At 52.4% G+C, this 18,110-nt stretch overlaps 1 pseudogene; it reads left to right on the top strand.

The window, feature by feature from the left end:
- The first annotated feature begins 8,392 nt into the window (after nucleotides 1-8,392).
- Nucleotides 8,393-9,325, top strand: LOC136570438 (olfactory receptor 14J1-like; annotated as a pseudogene).
- Nucleotides 9,326-18,110: the final 8,785 nt, after the last annotated feature.

Raw genomic sequence — 18,110 nt, 5'->3', positions numbered from 1 at the left:
GTCTGTTTGTCCGCTGCCTGCTCACCCCCACTCCGAGCCCCGCGCTCCCCGGGGGCAGCCCCTGAGCCTGTCCAAACACGGGAACTTTGCCGTGTTCAGCCAAGACCCAGAGTCTGGACTCCTGCTCAGTGGCACAGGAATCCCCTCGGTGGCTGCTGTGCATTGTCCCTGCTGAGGGTCAAACACTATTAGAGCGCATTCCCTGAATGCAGAATTTGTACCTGACCCAAGCACTGCACTTACCTCTCCAGCATTGCTTTCCAAAAAAAAAAAAAAAAAAGCACAGGAAGGCAAACTGTGTATAGCTGATGGGATTTTAAATTGTCTAAAAATGCCAAGTCATGGATAGTAGAGGTGAGATCCATTTGGGATTAATGAGATGGAGAAGCAGTGCAAAGGGGAGCATAAAAATAAATAGAGTAAAACATCTTGGTTTGTTTCTTTCTGTTTTCATTTCCTTTCTTAAAAGCTCTTTTAGTTCTTCCAGAATCTTGTCCACAGTCCTGTTTGCTCTTTCTAAGAACCTTTCCTGGAGAACCAGGTGCAGCTTCTGTCACAAGATGTGCCAGCAACTGCAGCTTCTCTTGGCTTTCCACAATGTGTGTTCAGCAGCACTCTTGCAGCAAAGCAGGACAAATGTATAAGAACTTTACAGCTTGTTCTTTCTTTTCCATGCTGGCTGGGCAGTTGTGCCATTGGTGAGGTTTTCATTGTTACTGTTCTACCCTAAGAAAACATGATGGGCTCCCAGGAATTGTTAGGCAATGCAAGCCTGACTCAATGCAGAGAAAGAATCTCCAGAGCCTGCAGCCAGAAATGGAGAGCTGTGTGATAATCATTCCAACATCCCCATGGACATCTTCAAAGTGATGTAGAAGATGAAAATGGGCTGACAGAGGGAGTTTGTTTCAGTGTTCAGTTCAGATGCTTCTACATCTCCTGCATTGATATAAATCAAGAGTACAATCAGTTCATGAAAGGCACCAGAACAAGCTGGACCTCTCAGGAGATGACTGAAAGAATGTGAAAAGGAGAAATGGCAGGGAATGACTTAGTGAGCTTTGCCTGTACAAAGGATCATTTTTCCTAAATACTTTCCAATCCATTCCCTCCACTTTTGTCCTTCCCAGCGAACCCCTTTTCATCCCAGTTTCCCCCTGAAATGAGAACCCTGAGCTTGTGGAAGTGGCTGAAAGATGCCCTGTTCCTCTGCAGGGACACTGAGGCTGAAGCAGGAGGCTGAGCCCTCTCTGGGGCAGCCTCCTCGGAGCTGGAATTTGTGCCATGCTGGGAGAGGAGGAGGAGGGGGAGAGCGCTGGCGCTGTGTGGCAGGAGCAGGAGGTTTGGGCCGCAGGACATTCCGTCTGCGCCGCTGCCCCGCAATGGGCGGCCGTGCCCGGGGCTCTGGGCCTGGCCCCGCGTGCGCTGAGCTCCCGACATTGTGGGAGCTCCCTGGGCTGGGCTCAGCTTCCCGCTGGGCCTGGGCAGCAGGCTGGGCTCCAGCTGGGATCAGCAGCAGCTGGAAATACCTCTGGGCATCTCCATTTGCTGCTGCTGCTCAGACGAAACAGTGGAGGGAGTCAAGAAGTTCTGGTTTCTCTTTCTCCTGGTGGATTTTTTCATTTGATTTGACATTCCTGAGGCAATTTCTGTGATGGCCTCTCTCAGTTGATTCTATTTCAGCAGCAGCAGCAGCAGGGCTGTGTTTGAGCACTGCAAATGTGGCCTGTGTGGCTGCTTTATTCTCCTTGACTTTGTGCTCAGGGACTTGAGAGCATTTCAAGATCTGCTAATCATGATGCCTGTGACCAAAAGCCTGAGTTCACCTATTGCCAGCCGGGGGCCATGTACAAATCACCAACAGGATGGGACTGCTGAGGAACGTGTCTCGAGCTGTTTATTTTCCAGCATCAGTCCCATTACATGGTTATGACAATGGGATGATGCCAGCAGCTCGTGTCCTCAGCATCAGACAAAGAACTCAATGTTACAACTTACTTTAAATTTTTTTTTACCAATCCCACAAAGCAAAAGCATATTGACGGTAGTTCTATCCAACCACTATAAGCACAGGTACCTTTGGTTAAAACAATGCTTGTTTATTTTGAATACAATACCTGCTTGTAAGCCTTAAAACAATGCACAGAGCTCAAGCTTGGAACTTCCTAATATCTCACTAGATATACTTTTGTGTAGCTTAGGAAGTTATTCTACCAAGCGTTAATACAAAAAACATTTTTCTATTTGTCCTTACTTTCTATTTCTAATATAACTTTTCTGCTGACAAATCTTATGGCTACCACTTACCTCTAATCACAGTTCTGCTGTCTCTGAGGCCTGCCTTTTGCAGCTTTCCCAAAAACCCCTGATTTTAAGGATTCCTAAATTCACTGTCATGTAAGTTCTCTGATCAAAAAAGGCAATTGCAGTTTTACAGATCAATTTCAAGTGGCAAGCAGAAGAGTGGCAAGAGCAGCCATGATCTCCAATTCCTAAGGCAAAGGCAGCAGCAGCCTCCTGCTGTCAGCTCAGGGTGAGTAAAACAGTGCTGAAAACAGCGCTGGAACCCGATCCTTTCTTCCTCTGAGGGCTGGCTCAGGGAAGCACAGGCGGGCCTTGAGGAGTCAGGGCTGTGTGTGAGTGATTGCTGCTCTAGTCCAGAATTGAGCTGGAAAAAGCCCTTGGGAGCCGAGGCAGGAGCAGGTGGGAAGGGGCTGGCGCTGCTGCTGCTCCTGGCCGGGAGCCCCGGCTGGGCCGGGCCGGCGCCCCCTGCACTGCGGCTGCTGCTGCTGCCAGAGCCGGGCGGGACTCGGGGACAGGGAACGGACACGGGGGGACAGCAGAGGCCTGGCGGCTGCAGGGATGGTGGCGCTCGGGCCAGTGCCAGCACAGAGCTTCAGCCCGCAGTTAACGCCGAGGGAAACGCTGGGGAAAGGCTCCATTTCAGCCTTTCTGCACTCATGGCTGTGAAGGGACCGAAATAAAAGGAGAACAAGCAGGGCCTGACCCCTTCTCCTTTGGGAGGAGCCGCAGGCCTGGGGCTGTGAGGGGACATGAGGGTTATAATTTGTGGTGAGGAGCCAATCACCGACAAGTGAGTCCAAATGAAATGTAATTTATTAATTGACAGAGCAAACAATAATAGGCAAATTACAGGGCTGGGTCCAGCCGGGGAGTCTCTGCTCCACCAACGGCTCACACCCACCCAGCTGTTCAGGCCTCTCTTTTATCTATCGTGGTTGTGTATTTTCTGGTGTTTTCTGCATCTGCGCCGATAGTTGCTAGGGGGTCTTTTTCTGCCTTTTGGTGGTCGTTTGGAGGAAGGCTCCCATCCTGTCTCTCAGAGTTTTGATGACCCTGCAATAGCCTTTACCATATATAGGCGTGTGGCTGCATATAGTTACATATTGCATATTCAGCTTTTCAACATATTAGCTTGTGACAGACATATTGTGGTTTAAGCCTTATGACATATTGCAACATATTAACCCGTTATATTTATGTTGTGGCTTTTCATCGGCTTCTCCTTTTGATGAACAAACTTGAGAAATTAACCTATTACAGGGAGGAGCCCCGGGCCTGGGGCTGTGAGGGGCTGTGAGGGGCCATGGGGGGCTGTGAGGGGCTGAGAGAGGCTGTGAGGGGCCATGGGGGGCTCTGAGAGGCCATGAAGGGCCGTTGGGGACCTTGAGGTAGAGAAGGGTCTCTGAGAGGCTGTGGGAGGCCAGGCAACTCATGGAACCAAGGGTCACTTATGACACTGTGGAACCAAGGAGACTTGTTTGCAGTATGGAAACTTACGGAGTCAAAAGTCCATAATGACATTCTGGGGCCTCATGGAACCATGGAGACCATTATGACACCTCAGGACCCACTGGAACCAAGGGGCCATCGTGACACTACAGGGCCTCGTTTAACCAAGGGCTCATTGCAGCACAGCAGGGCCTCATGGAATCAAGGGGATCATAGTGGGGCTCCATGAGACCACGGGGACATTCTGACTCTGTGGAACCAAGGAGACCATTGTGACACTACAGGGCTGCATGGAACTGTGAACTGATGTGACAGTGAGGGGCCCAATGGAATCAAGAAGCCATTCTGTACTTCAGGGCTTCATGGAGCCCAGGTGCCATTGTGGCACTGCAGGGCCTCATGGAATCCTGGAGACCATTATGGCACTTTGAGGCCTTGTTGAGTCAAGGGGCTCTGCAGGGCCTTGTGGAACCAAGGAGCTCTTTGTGACACTGCAGGGCCTCATGGAAGCAAGGGGCCAGTGTGATACAGCCAAGCCTTTAGGAACCAAGTGTCCATTGTGATCCTGGTGAGCCCAATAGGACAAAAAGGCCATTGTCAGACACTGCAAGGCCTCATGGAAGCAAGGGGCCATTGTGCCACTGCAGAGCCAAGGAGACCGTTGTGGTATTGCTGGGCCTTGTGGAAACAAAGATCTGTTGTGATACTACGGGGCCTCATGGAACCAAGGGGCAATTGTGATGCTGCAGGGCCCCAGGGATCCAAGAACATGGAAAAATTCTGGTTGGCTTGACTTCACTGTTCCAGCTGACATTAGCATGTTGAGGGTTGCTTCTTTGCTGCCCCTGAAGCCCTGGAATTCTGTACTTTCCTTTCTCTGGGAAAAAACTCTCCTCCTCTGTTGTGGTGTGTTTTATGTTTGTTCAGTTTTCCCCCCATTGTTCTCTCAGAAGGTCCTGCCCTGTTACCAGTTTGTGTCAATCCCCAAACCCCTCCCCAGTTGTCTTGGTTACTAAATGTATCTTTCTTGTTCCCCACCCCTGGCTGCCTGCCTCTTACTCGACACCCCTGCCTCTTTTTCTAGAAAGTTCGGGCCAAGGTGTCGGGTGATTGGGTTAGGGGCCAGGGTCCCTCCCACAACTGTGTTTGATTGGTTCTCCGATTGTGCCAATCCTTAATGTATCCTTCTCTGATTTGCCATCTTTCACCCCCCCCCCCCACCCTCTTTAAAACCCGGGGTTTTCTTGCCTCGGGGCTCTCAGCTTCTTCTCCAAAACCCACCCTCCCTGAAGAAACTGAGAGTCGCCTCTTCATTTCATCCTGCGACTTCGGAGCTCTCTACTGTGGCCACTCGTCCGTAAGCCTGTCATCGCTGGGCACCGGGCCCTGACTTCGTGTTGGGGAAGTGCCTTACTGGCTGGAGGTTGGCTGGACTCTCATCTAGCCTGGGCGTTTTACTTTCCACCGGCCACCGCTCCACTCCTCCAGGGGTTCATGGCTGAAATTGGGATTCTACATCCAAATTCAATTATATTGAAGGATGATTCCTGTATGAAACCTGCCAGAACATACAGCTCTGGGTGGTCTTGGCATCCTGGGGGTCACCTGTCATCTGCCTTTAAAACACTGGGGGGGTCTGCTTTTCTTTCCATGGAAAAATCATCTTTCAAATGCAGGTGTCCATAGCCAAAATTGGGAATCTGCCTCCAAAATTCCTTATATCCAAGGACAGCTCCCAGACAAAAGCTGCCAGGACTGTCTAGGTTCCCTTGGCTTCCTGAGGGCCAGCTCTCATCTGCCTGTGAAACACTGGGGCTCTGTACTTTCCTTCCTATGGAAAAGAACTGTCCTTCTGGTCCAGGTATCCATGGACAAAACTGGGATTTGGCCTCCCAAACTCCACTATCCAAGGATTGCTCCCAGACAAAAGCTGCCATACAAACAGGTCTGGCTGGCCTTGGCCTCCTTGGGGCTGCCTCTAATCAGCCTTTGAAACACTGGGGCTCTGCCCTTTCCTTCCTGTGGAGAAGAACTGTCATTCTGGTCTAGGCACTCATGGCTGAAATGGAATTCCACCGGCAAAATTCCGCAAATATCCAAGGGTTGCTTTCAGACAAAAGCTGCAAGGACAGACAGGTCTGGCTCACCTTGGCCTCTGGTGACTGCCTCTGATCTGCCTTCAAAACCCTGGGGCTCTGTGGTTTCCTTCCTGTAGAAAAGAACCGTCCTTCTTGTCCAGGCACCCATGGCCTCAAGCACGTGAGCACTGTACAGGGACAGAGGAGCTCTGTGCTCAGTGGGGTGGAGACTGAGGACAGCAGAGGAGAGCCCTGGGAGGGGCTGCAGGGTGGATCATTTTAACATGGAAGAGAACAGCCAAAGAAAGAAAAAAATCAAAGCTATGGGAACCTGGGGAAGACCAGAGTAGGAAAAAACAGAAAGGGATTTCCCTCACAGGGAAGGGCTGTGGTGCAACACATCCCCCAGAAGGAGTCTGGGTATCAGCCCCGGGCTCTGTGTGGGCAGGCAGAGGCAGGCAGGAGGCAGAGCTGTCAGCAAAGGAAGGGCCCAGCCAGGTGGGGAAGCCAGGGGATGCCGACAGCCTGCAGGGACAGAGGCGCAGGGCAGGGACACCGTAGGACAGCCTGGGCTGCACAGGGCACAGGCATGGGCAGCAGCTGCAAGACAGCCCTGCCAGAGCCAACTTGGGCAGCACTTTGGCCATGGCTGCTGGGCCTGGGCCTGAGGCAGGAGCAGGAGACAAGTGACCCTTGCAGGCCTGGGGCCTCATGGCCTCCTTGTCCCTGCTATCCCGCACGCTGCCCAGCATCGCAATAAACATAGACTTTCTAACTTTAAGCAGTTAGAGAGTGTTTGTCTGTCACAGTTGGATATCAGTACTACATCAATATCCATATATTTTTATTAAATCACATCACTGCCTCCAGTGTTCTGCTCTAACTGAATCCTGGGGACACTTTCTCAGTCATGTCCCTCACTGGGACCCATTAAACTTCCTAAACATTGGAGTCTAAATTTTACTTTGAGTTCTTGAGAAGTTTTTTGAACACTCTCTCAGGGACTGAGTCTGATGTAAACAACCCCAAATCCCCGAGAGGCGCATTAAAGTCCTTGTGCTGTGTCTGTGCTGCTGAGCTTTAAAGGAACAGCTCTTCCCAGGGCCAGCTCCTCTCCCAGCCCAGCAGGGCTGAGGGCTCTGCCTGCAGGCACTGAGGGCACAGGAGCCAGGCAGAGACAGGCCGAAGGCAATCAGGATTGGGAAGACATTGAGCTGAGACTTCACCTGGGGAAAGATCTTCACAGCCCTGTGCATGGTGAGTGTGTGGGTGCAGGGCAATGTCCCCTGTGCTCCTGGAGGGATCTCCTGAAGCCAGCAGACCCCAGAGCCAGGGGGATGTGTCAGGAGGACTCTCCCAGTTTCTCTGTGGCACAGGAGGAGCAGGAGGAGCAGGAGGAGGAGGAGGATGTGCTGCAGAGCGGGGCTGCCCTGGGCACCGTCAGAGGGACAGGGCAGGACGGCTCCTGCTGCCAGGGACGGCTGCAGGGGCTGAAGCTGGGGCTGCAGCCAGGGCTGCCCAGGGCTGTCCTGCAGAGCAGCTCCTGCAGCCCTCAGGGCTCTTGGCCAGCCCAGGGCATGTGCCACCTGCCAGGGGCAGCTCTCAGCCTGCCTGGCAGCTCCCCATGGACGCTGCAGGGGAGAAGTTCCAGGTGCAAGGAGCCGCCCCCATCAGGGCAGATTCCTCCTGCTCTGGAGATGGTGCTGCATGGCCAGGGCTGCTCTCAGCTTTCTCCTAAAGGGAAGGGAAAGGGGCTGTCAGCTTTGGCTGTGTCCCTGAGCCTCCTGCACTGTCAGCCTGGGCATCAGCAGATGGGCCTGAGATCTCCCTCAGAAAGTGCCTCCTCAGCCTCCTCTCCCTACAGACAGCAGCAGCAGCACCTTGGCTTGCAGCATCTCTGTTTGTCTGGCCTGCCCTTAAGGCCCTGCTGCCAGGGAGATGCCCCTGGGCAGTGCCCTGTGCTGGGAGGGGTCTGCAGGGCAGAGCTGAGCCCCCAGGGCTGGGCTGGGCTCTGGCAGCACTGGCAGGGACAGGGCTTGGATAGAGAGAAACAGCTCCCAGCAGGCACAACTCCAGGCAGCAGAGAGCCAGAGCAACCCTTGGTGTCCCATCTTGTCCAGCTGCACAGGGAAAGAGAGAAGAGTTGGAGAGATTGATTTTGAAACTGGAGTCTTCAAAAAGGCCACGTTTCTTTTTAAATGCAGTTTTAAATTTGTACATCCTGTACTAGAGGAAGGTGAAATAAGCAAAGGGCACCTGTGTGGGACCAGCAGGCCTGACTGCAGTGGGAAACAGGGAGTTTTCCCTCTGGGCTCCCCAGTGTTCAGCCTGAGAGCAGTGCTCAGGACAGGACTTCTGTCCATTTGAAAAAAACCAGAGTTACTTAGCAGCCCAAACCTACACCAAAAAAAAATAAAAAAAGAAAGTTAAATGAAATTTTCCCAAGAAAGAGAAGCAATTTTGATTGCTTATGTAGTAAAATAGCATAAGATTGACTCAAGGTACTTTGTCCAAATTGTCAATGTTGTCTTTGAACAGCTCACAATGTCCAGAATGAAGAAATGTCCAACAGCAGCTCCATCAGGCACTTCCTCCTGCTGGCATTGGCAGACACGCGGCAGCTGCAGCTCCTGCACTTCTGCCTCCTGCTGGGCATCTCCCTGGCTGCCCTCCTGGGCAACGGCCTCATCATCAGCGCTGTAGCCTGTGGCCACCACCTGCACACACCCATGTTCTTCTTCCTGCTCAACCTGGCCCTCAGCAACCTGGGCTCCATCTGCACCACTGTCCCCAAAGCCATGCACAATTCCCTCTGGGACACCAGCACCATCTCCTACTCAGGATGTGCTGCTCAGGTGTTTCTGTTTGCCTTTTTCATTTCAACAGAGTTTTCCCTCCTGACCATCATGTGCTACGACCGCTACGTGTCCATCTGCAAACCCCTGCACTACGGGACCCTCCTGGGCAGCAGAGCTTGTGCCCACATGGCAGCAGCTGCCTGGGCCAGTGCCTTTCTCAATGCTCTGCTGCACACAGCCAATGCATTTTCCCTGCCCCTGTGCCATGGCAATGATCTGGGCCAGTTCTTCTGTGAAATCCCACAGATCCTCTAGCTCTCCTGCTCACACTCCACCTTCAGAAAAATTTGGATTTCATTGCTTGGTGTCTGTTTAGCTTTTGGCTGTTTTGTGTTCATTGTTTTCTCCTATGTTCAGATCTTCAGGGAAGTGCTAAGGATCCCCTCTGAGCAGGGACGGCACAAAGCCTTTTCCACCTGCCTCCCTCACCTGGCCGTGCTCTCACTGTTCCTCAGCACCTCATTTTTTGCCTACCTGAAGCCCCCCTCAATCTCTTCCCCATCCCTAGATCTGGGAGTGTCCATTCTGTACTCGGTGGTGCCTCCAGCCCTGAACCCCTTCATCTACAGCCTGAGGAACCAGGAGCTCAAGGCTGCATTGTGGACACTGATGACTGGACAGTTTCAGAAACATTAAAGTACTTGCCAATTTTTTGAAGTCATTGTAATATGAGTAATCTGTAATAATTCCTTTTTTTTTTTTTTGGTTGTGGGTGTTTTTTACCTTTGTTGTAGTATATTAATCTTGTTCACAAACAGAACCATTGTTTGTGCCATTTCTTGTTTTTTGTCTCTTGCTATGGCCCCAAACGGTGTCAATAAGGAGATGTGCTCTCCGTGGCTTTCAATGAACTTATGCATCTCCCAGGAAAGTTTTCACCTGAGAGCCCCTTTTGTTCCCTTCTCTGGAGCTGCAGCAGCAGTGTCTGTGTGCAGAGCTGGGGCAGATCAGGACTGGTCTTGCTGGCCACACCATTCCTGATCCAGGCCAGGAGCCATTGGCCTTCTTGCCCACCTGGGCACACTGCTGGCTCATGTCCAGCCTGCTGTCCATCAGTGCCCCCAGGTCCCTTTCTGCCTGGCCGCTCTCCAGCCACTCTGTCCCCAGCCTGTAGCGCTGCAGGGGTTGTTGTGGCCAAAGTGCAGGAGCCAGCACTTCGTCTTGTTCAACCTCACCTTGTTGGATTTGGGCCCTGGATCCAGCCTGTCCAGGTCCCTCTGCAGAGCCCTCCTACCCTCCAGCAGATCCACACTCACACCCAGCTTGGTGTCATCTGCAAATTTGCTGATGCTGGACTCAGTCCCCTGATGCAGATCATCAGTGCAGATATTGAAATCCACGCTGGCTGGCTCTGATCCCTCAGCCATCCTGTGGGTGCCCTGTGATGGCACTCAAGGTGATCTGTTCCATAACCTTGCCGGGCACCCAGGTCAGGCTGACAGGCCTGGAGTTCCCCAGCTCCTCCTTCCAGCCCTTCTTGGGGATGGGCTCACCTTGGCACCTCCAGTGCTCTGGGACCTCCCTGCTGAGCCAGCACTGATGGTAAATGATGGAGAGCAGCTTGGGGAGCTCATCCACAGCTCCCTCATCCCCATGGGATGGATCCCATCTGCTCCCAGAGACACCTGTGAGCATCAGAGTGGCTCAGCAGGTCCCCAGCTGCTTCCTCCTGGATTACAGGGGGGCTGTTCTGCTCCCTGTGCCCATCTACAGTTCAGGAGAACACTTGTCCTGAGGACAACCTGTCTTATTGTTGAAAACTGAGATACACAAGGTGTTAAGCAGCTCAGCCTTTTCCTTATCTTTAGTTACTCTGTTCCCCACTGCATCCACTCTCAAGTAGAGGTTCTCCTTATTCCTTCTTTTGCTATTAGTTTATTTATAAAAACTTTTCTTTATTACTTTTTACAGAAGTGGCCAGGTGAAGCTCTAATTCAGCTTTCATCTCTCTACTTTTCTTTCTGCATGACCCAACAGCATCCTTAAACACTTCCTGAGCTGCCTGACCTATTTTTTCTGAGTTCCCACAAAAAGCTCATGCCCAGCCTGGACAGTAATTTTCCTCTCTGGTTAAACTTTGGCACAGAGGCACAGGCTGTTCCTTCCCCCTTAAGATTACTTTCTTGAGGTGTGTCCATCCTTCCTGGACACCTTTTTTTTAAAGGCTGTTTCCCTTTAAAAAATCAGTACCTGATTCAGTACTCTCCAAATCTGCATCCTGAATAGGCCAAGGTCTGCCCTTCCTGATGCCAGGGTAGACGTTTTGTTCATGCCCTTCCTTCTTTCACAGGATATTGAAAACTCGATTATTTCATGGTGGCTGTGCCCCAGGCAGCCTCCAACCACCACATCTCCCACCAGCCCTTCTCTGTTTGTGAACAGCAGCAGACAGAGCTTTCCTTGGGAGTGGGATTGTTACAAAAATTCAGTAAAATAAAAACTCCTTAACACCAATGTAGCATTAAGAAGCAGCATTCTTTATTTGGCCAGATGCACAGGGGGATAGCTCCTCCCAAAGCTGTGCATGCTGAGTACAGGAAAGTTTCTGTTTACATTCTGTATTTTGCACACATATTCATTGATTGTCCCGGGCTAAACATACATATGTGTGGAGTTGGCCCAGCTGTGACTCAGACTCAACTGGATTTTACCCCAAAACCACCGAGCGTGAGCTTCAAGCCCTGAGAATCATTTGTTTAACTTGGGGTGAGCTTGAGAGTTCCCCCAGAAGCCTTTGGTGTTGTTATGCTAAGTTGTCCCAGTTCTGCTCCCCTATTGGTTACCTGTTTGCCCTAGATGGTTGTTGTTCTAGAGTGTTCCACACCCAAGTGTATATATTGTTGTTTCCCCTTTGCCTCAGGTCTTTGGATCCTGTTCCTCATACTGTGGTCATCTTCTCCACATTTGTTGTTTTTCACCCTGTTATTAAAGTTCTTTTTAGACAACTCCATCGAATCCGCTCCTTTTCATTTTCGCCACCCTCGCCCTAAAGTCAGGGAACCAGAGAGGTTTGTCGCGGCTGCATTCACTGTGATGCATATGATAATCATTTCCCCAAAATCATTAACTCATTTCCCCTCCCCTTTATCCATGTGTTCTTCTGTCCTGGGGGTCTCTGGTGGTCCCTGGTGCTCGTGGACCCCAATGTTCCAGTGGGCCTGGCTGAGCTGGCAGGACACTGAGGCTGGTGAATTTCAGTTCCCCTTCTCACACAATGGGCATTGTGTGGTTTCCATAGGTCTGGGGTTTTGAAGAACAAGCATTGTGTGTGCTCACCTGGTGATGTCTCTGTGACATCACAGAGCCAGCTGTGACATCACAGGGCAGAGGACTGACGTCACAGAGCAGACTATGACATCACAGATTTGGCTGTGATATCAGAGACCAGCTGTGTGACATTAGAAAATGGGTTGTGACATCACAGAGCAGGCTGTGACATCACAGGGGGCGGGGTGGCTGTGTGACATCACAGGAGGGCTGTGTGACTTCACAGAGTGGGTTGTGGTATCAAAGACCAGCATAGCGATATCAGAGAATAAGCTATGACATCACAGAGCAGGCTGTGACATCACAGGAGGGCTGTGTGAGGTCACTGGGTTGGTCACTCTGCCCCTGACCCCACTCACAGTTTCCCCCGAGAAGTCCAAAGCTGTTCATGCCCAGCAGGGTCCCTGTCCCCTGGTATCTCCCCGGTCCACCTGGAGCTGCAGCCTCCCCCAAGGATGTTCCACAGGATCCACCCCAAAACCTGACTCAGGGACAAGGGGCCAGGGCTCTGTGACCAGGACATCAAGGACGGGGATTATCCAGGTCACTGTGGCCTGGGTTGGGTTGCCCAGGGCAGGAAAGATGTCTGGCAGCTGGAGCAGGGTCTGGGAAGGGCCTCCAAGGTGGGGCTGGAGCCCTTGGGCTGTGAGCAGAGGCTGAGGGAGCTGGGCTTGTCCAGCCCAGAGCAGGGAAGGCTGAGGGGCTCCTCATCCCAGCCTGGAAGTGCCAGCGAGGAGGAGATGGAGAACTCAGAGCCAGGCTCTTCACTGGGGGGCCATGGGGGAGACGAAAGCCAATGGCTGGAAGGGGAAAAAGAGGGGAGATCAACCAGGACAGGAGGAGATGAAATGAGTCAGGCTGGTTTCAGCATTTCCTCAACACCAAAAGCAGCCTGACCCCATTCTCCATCCACCACTGACAGCTTAAAAAAATGGGAATTGTTCAGGCTGTTTTATCCCCACTCGAGGATGGGCATCCTGATACAAGAGTTTAAATGTGTTTATATCTATCACAGAACCATATTTTTCTAAAATTAATTTTAGTATGGAAATCACTTGTGGATGGTGGACATGTCAGAGGCTGCTGGGACATTGCACATGGCTCAGGGAAGAGCGTGATTGTTACTGAATTGTGTCCTGTTCAACCATGGTCTGTTGGCCATGAAGAGAAACTTCCTGTGCCTCTGAGTCCCACCAGTTCCTGACCCCCAAAGGACACAAACCTGGTGAGTTCTGGTTCCCACTCCAGCGGTGGCACCTGCACCTCCCTCCATCCCCAGAGCAGAGCTCCCTTGTCCCAGAGAGTCCCTGGCAATGCAGGGATGAAGGAAACAGGGCAGGCTGTGGGGATCAGGGGCAGGGCACAGCCAGGGATTTGGGGTGGTTGTGAGCCCAGGGCAGGGCCTGGCCCCTGGCCTTGGTGAACCTCATCCCATTGTCCTGGGCCCATGGCTCCAGCCTGTCCAGATCCCTCTGCAGAGCTTCCTGCCCTCCAGCACAGCCACACTGCCACCCAGCTTGGGCTCACCTGGGAACTGACGGAAGGTGCCCTCCATGGCCTTGTCCAGATCAGCAATAAAGAGATTTCACTGACCTGGCCCCAATCCTGAGCCCTGGGGACACCCCTGGATGTGACTCCATTCCTCAGCTGCTCTGAGTGCCAGGGGTTGGATGGGGGAAATGGTGGGGAGGGGGTAGGGACAAAGTGGGATTGATTGTCAGCCATGGAGGGTCTTAATTTTCATATCTGTTCAAACTGCATTAGGAGGGGCTGGGGATCAATATCAAATGGGGATTGCTGATAGCAATCTATAAACAGGGAAAGAAAACTAAATAGGACTAAGCAATTCTCTCTTCATTCTTTTCAATTTAGTAGATTCAGTTTGAATACACATCTGAAATATCTCTAATTAACCACAGAAGAATTCAAGACTTGAATTATTCCCATGGGCTTGTCTTGTTTGGGTGTTTTGAATAAATGTTTATGAGCCTTTGTCACTGAATTCCTGAACTGAAGAGCTCAAGAAAGAAGAGGCCTCTGCAAAAGTAAAGTTCATCACCAACCTCCAAGGTGCTGAGAATCCATCCTGATCAGAGCAGGAATGAACAGAAATGGGCACAGCTTTGTGGCTGGCCCAGCTTTGGGATGGGCCCTGGGCCTGGAGCAGGAGCAGCTCTCGAGGGCCCCAAGGCCGGGGTTCTTGTGCTGCCCTGGGCAAATGGGATGGCAGCAGGGGCTGCAGAGCTCTCAGCATCTCCTGCAGAGGAGAGCAGGGCAGCCAGGGAGCCTCCTTTCCCTTGGCCAGGCACCTTCCCCCATGGTGGGGCTGAGTCCTGTGGCAGCTGCAGCTGCTGCTGTGCCCTCGCCAGGGGCTGAGGCCGTGGGGCAGTGCCCAGAGCAGCCTGGCCTGAGCAGAGCTGTGGGGCCAGAGCCGGCTGGGCTGGGCTGGGCTCAGAGAGGCCCTTGGTGCTGCCCAGAGCTCAGGGCAGCTGGCAGAGCTTGCAGGGAGCTGGGCTGGGCTCAGAGAGCCTGGCCCAGAAACCATCAGGGTCCATCTCAGCCTGGCTGAGCGTGCAGGGGCCAAGAAGAGCAGCCCAGGCTCTGCAAGTTCTCTGGGTGGGAGCTGAGCTTGTGAGCCCCTGAGCCCTGCCCAGTGCTGGGGCTGCACCTCCAGCTCCAGAGGAGATGGGACAGATGGGAGCAGAGACAAATCATTCCTGCTGAATTCTTTCTTGTGTTTGCCTTTACAGGTGACCTGGATCCATATGTAGAGGAGGTGTTTTGTGTCAGATACCACCGATAGAGTGAGAAGAATAATATTATGTAACTGAAAATATTATTTCATGCATAATACACAATGAGGAAATAAAGACTCAAATGATCAGGAGAGCATCTGAATTTTTCAGAGGAGGAGAGACTCATTGATGTTCCAGTAGTCAAACCTGTTCAAATTCTTTCCTCAGGGCTTCCTTGAGATGAGAGGTGACCACCAGAAGCCAAGGCCAGCCAGAGCTCTCTGTCCTGGCAGCTTTTGTCTGGGAGAATCTTGCAGATAGGGAATTTTTCAGGGGGAGTATCAATTTTGGCTGTGGGCACCTGGAAAGGTGGGTGGTTCTTTTCCATAGTGCTGTTTCACACTGGCCCCTTGGAACCATGCAGCCCAACAGTGCCACAATGATTGCCTTGATTCCATGGGGTCCCCACAGTGTCACAATGGCCCCTTGGTTCCTTGATGCCCTAATTTTTTTTTGTTACCATGATCTCCACATGAAGGAAAGCACAGAGCCCCAGTGTTTCAGGGGCTGATGAACAGCAGCCACCAGAGGCCAAGGCCAGCCTGAGCTGTCTGTTCTGGCAGATTTCATCTAGGAGCAACCAAATAAATATCTTGGATTCTGTATCTCAGATTTACAGAATTTTGGGAACAGAATCCTGATTTTAGACATGAGCACCTGGAGGAGAAGGCCAGTTCATTCCCACAGGAAGGAAAGCCCAGAGCCCCAGTGTTTCAGGGGCACATGGGGAACAGACCCTCAACATGCCAAGGGCAGTTCAGCCAGTCAGGCCAAGCCAACCAGACCTGTTCCCTGTTCCCTTGGATCCACAGGGCCCCACAGTTTCAAAATGCTGGTGTCACATTAGATCCTTGGCTACACGAGGCTCTGCTGTGTCACACTGGCCTCTTGCTTCCATTGGGCTCTGCAGTGTCACAATGGTCCCTTGCTTCCATGAGGCCTTGCAGTGTCAAAACGGTTTCCTTGGTTCCATGGAGCTGCACAATGGCACAATGGCCTCCTTGGTTTCATGAGGCTGCAGAGTGTCACAATGGCCTCTTGGTTCTTTTGGGTTCCTCAGGATCCCAGTGGCCCCTTGGCTGCATGAGGCCCAGCTGTGTCACACTGGCCCCTTGCTTCCATTGGGCCCTGTAGTATCACAATTGTCCCCCCTTGCTTCCATGAGGCCCAGCAGTGTCACAGTGCTCCCCCTGGTACCGCTGTATCACAATGGACCCTTGTTCAATGAATCCCTGCCATGTCAAAATGGTGTCCTGTATTTCATGGGGTGTCACAACCTCACAATGGACCTTTGGTTCCATGAGTCCCACACTGTTCCAAGAATCCTTAGCTCCATGGGGCCCTGTAGGGTCACAATGGTCCCTTGGTTCCATGGTGCCACACAGGGCCACAATTGCCCTTTGGCCCAACAGGGCCTCATAGTGTCACAATGGACTCCTTGATTCCATGGAGACACAAAGTGCCACAGGTGCCCTTTGGTTTCACCAGGCCTCAAAGTGTGAAAATGGCCTCCATGGTTTCATGCAGCCATGCTGTGTCAAAATGGACCTGTGGTTCCATGATGCCCCACAGTGTCAAAATGGTCTCCTTGGTTCTGCACTTTAAGAATGCCCCCTTGGTCCCATGGAGCCCCACAGTGTCACTGTTGTCCCCTTGATTTCATGAGGCCCTCTAGAGTCACAATGGTTCCTCGGTTCCAATGGGTTCTGAAGGGCCATAATGGTCTCCATGGTTCCATGAGGCCCTTCAATCTCCCAATGGACCCTTGGTTCCAAGGGCCCCGCAGTGTCACAAGGCTGCCTTAGTACCACGAGGCCCTGCAGTGTCGTGGTGGCCCCTTGGCTCCATGAGGCAAAGCAGAATCAGAATGGCCCCTTGGTTCCATGGGGCACCACGGTGTCACCATGGTCCCATTGGTCCCACAGGGCCCCTCAGTGTAACAATGGACCTTTGGTTCCATGAGGTTCCTCAGTGTCTCAGTGGCCCCTTGGCTCCATGTGGCCCCGCTGTGTCACAGTGCCAGGTGGTTCCATGAGGCCGCACAGTGTCCAAATGGTCTCCTTGGTTCTGGGAAGCCCCACAGAGCCACAAGGGACCCTTGGTTCCAGGAGGCCTTGCTATGTCACAGTGGACTTTTGGTTCCAGGAGCTTTCACACTGTCAACAATGGTCTGAGCAGTGCAGTGTCACCATGGATCCTTTGTTCCATGAGGTTCCAGAGCATAACATGATCCCCTTGATTCCAGAAGGTTCTGCAGTGTCCCAATGGACCATTGGTTCCATGCAGCCCCACACTGTCACAATGACCCCACAGGTCCAGGAGCTTCCACACTGTCAGCAATGCTCTCCTTGGTTCCATGAGGCCTTGCTCTGAAAGAATGGACTTTTGGTTCTATGGGGTTCCACTGCATCACCAGGGACCCTTTGTTCCATGGGGTTCCACAGTGTCACAGCTGACTCCTTGGTTCTGTCAGCCTCTGCTGTCACCAAATGTCCAAAATATCAGAATAAGACTCCATAACACTAATTTGTTGTTTCAGAGGGTATCATTTATTCAGGCCTATGGTCCTACATGGAATAACTGCTAACCTTATTAGGACATGTAATTCTACCACTGTGTTGCTTATACACAGTGGCTAAATACGAATTACAACTTACCCATTTCCATAAAACCCACCCCAAGTTCCCAGATTCACTCCTTGTTTTCTCTATCCCTGCACCCTTGAGCCAGATGTCTTCTTCTTCTCTTCCAACCACTCTTGCTGGGAAAGCAGCCCCTGCATGCCTTGTTCCTGTGCTGAAGGTTCCCAGGCAGGGTAAAAATGGAATGAACAATTTTGGTATCAGCCCCAGGCTTTGTGTGGGCAGGCAGAGGCAGGCAGGAGGCAGAGCTGCCAGCAAAGGATGGGCCCAGCCAGGTGGGGGAGCTGGGGGATGCCGACAGCCTGCAGGGACAGAGGCGCAGGGCAGGGACACCGTAGGACAGCCTGGGCTGCACAGGGCACAGGCATGGGCAGCAGCTGCAAGACAGCCCTGCCAGAGCCAACTTGGGCAGCACTTTGGCCATGGCTGCTGGGCCTGGGCCTGAGGCAGGAGCAGGAGACAAGTGACCCTTGCAGGCCTGGGGCCTCATGGCCTCCTTGTCCCTGCTCAGCAGCCTGGCAGGGGCCGCCCCATGCTCCTGCCCTTGGCATTGCACATCCCCACATGCCAGAGCCCATCCCGGCAAGAGCCCTGAGCAAGGAGGGAGGGACAGGATCTGCCTGGCCAGGCCCTGGGGCTCAGGCCTTGGCCCTTGGCATTCCTCAAACACATCCAGCTCTGCTCAGCACCAGAGACACCTTGGCCTTGTTTGTCCCC

This window comes from Molothrus aeneus, unplaced genomic scaffold (assembly GCF_037042795.1).
Source record: "Molothrus aeneus isolate 106 unplaced genomic scaffold, BPBGC_Maene_1.0 scaffold_34, whole genome shotgun sequence".
Lineage (NCBI taxonomy): Eukaryota > Metazoa > Chordata > Aves > Passeriformes > Icteridae > Molothrus > Molothrus aeneus.
The sequence above is the reverse complement of the archived record's forward strand: the minus strand, read 5'-3'. Positions and strand labels throughout refer to the sequence as shown.